At 39.7% G+C, this 1,530-nt stretch overlaps 1 protein-coding gene across 1 annotated transcript in view; it reads left to right on the top strand.

Annotated features, from left to right (window-relative positions):
• CHD7 (chromodomain helicase DNA binding protein 7) overlaps window positions 1-1,530 on the top strand; it is a 174,955-nt gene that overhangs the window by 167,783 nt on the left and 5,642 nt on the right.

Below are 1,530 nucleotides of genomic sequence, written 5' to 3'. Positions count from 1 at the left end.
GGTCTGGTCTGACGTTTATTAGATTAGTATAAATGTTTAGTTTCAGGCTTGAGACATGTGTTCACGGACAGAGATAGTGATGGCAGGTTCTGCTAGCTTCCTAACTGCAGCTGTTTTTAAAATCTCAACTGAATAAAGATCTGTGCTAGCCTAGCCTTGTATGCAATGTACGCACCAGTGGGTTTTGACATTTTCTTTTTCAACTCAAAGGAAATGAGTATAGTGTGATCAAAATAACCCCTTCCCTAATCTTCTTCAACCACCCCACTTAAAGATGCACTGCCCGGGTAATGACGAGGGTTTTACCTCCAAAGAACCTGAGTCCATTTTTAAGAGGACAAAGTAGTACCAGGCCTTATCCATCTGGAACCCCGATCAGCCTGGGGACACTGGAGCTTGTTTGGGAACGAGGAGCCGGCGCTCCAGGAGAGAGTCTTTCCCTGGGCAGGTGGGACACAATTTGGGAAACGCTGACATTTGACACTGAGAGGAGGGAGACGTTTGTTTCAACAGTTTTTGCTTTTCCTAACCCTATTCCCATCTGCTCAGTTCTATTTCTTAAACCTCAAGAAAGCCAAATGACTTCAAAGGGTAGTAAAAGGGGTGGTCGAGTTAAAGTTGAGAAACGACAAAATAGCATTCACTGGAATTTCCCCTCTGGAGGGGTCTGACTGAAACAGAAGCATCTGGGTGATTAAAAGTTAATTTTCAAAATTCATTACCATGTACCAATCATAATAACGGTCATTTTTGATGAACATATGATTACTTTTAGAATCTCCTAAAAATATGCCTTGTAATGGATCAACTGCGACTGGTTACTCCATAAATTCAAATGCCGTTTCGAGGTGTGTGGCCCCCAGAGTTGTTTCACTAAAGATTAGCCTCCCCCCAACACTGTGATAGATTTTTGTTCCCTGAAAATCCTTTCTCCATAAGCATCAACATGTAGCTGAGTTTCTGCATCTCACACCTTTATTTATTTACTGTTGTATTTAATGTTTGAATCCTAGCACATATTTGTCTGTGGTCCAGGCATCAGGGATTAACCGTGTGAACCAGGTGCTATTTATATATTGTAATTATATATTCTATATTAAACTTCAGGCTGATTTTATGCATTTCACATATTTTACGTCATCCCTAAGAACTTACCGGTGTTTTTCCTTTTTCTAAAGTCACGTAAAGAACCCCGCTCAAAATTCCTAATAGATGTTAGAGAATGTATTTTAAAAGTTTTGTTTCTTTTACTGGCAAATGTTAGAATTTAGGGATTACATACTTGGTATTGTGGAAAGTTATGTCCATACACATAAAACAAGGAAAATGCCGACTGATCTATAAATAAGTGGAATAGTGAAGAGCTATTAAAGTTCAGCAGTGTTACTTATATGGATGAAGACGAATCCTAAAATCTTTCATTGTGTCAGTACTCAAACTCGAGACCATTTTGCATTTGCCACAAAAAGTAAGGATACAGTCACCATACATCCAACAACATGGTAGAAGTCGTCCCTGGGTGCACTCCCC

Source organism: Crocuta crocuta, unplaced genomic scaffold (genome assembly GCF_008692635.1).
Source record: "Crocuta crocuta isolate KB4526 unplaced genomic scaffold, BGI_CrCroc_1.0 scaffold20, whole genome shotgun sequence".
In the NCBI taxonomy this organism is placed as follows: domain Eukaryota; kingdom Metazoa; phylum Chordata; class Mammalia; order Carnivora; family Hyaenidae; genus Crocuta; species Crocuta crocuta.
Note: the sequence above shows the minus strand (reverse complement) of the source record. Positions and strands in the feature narration are given on the sequence as shown.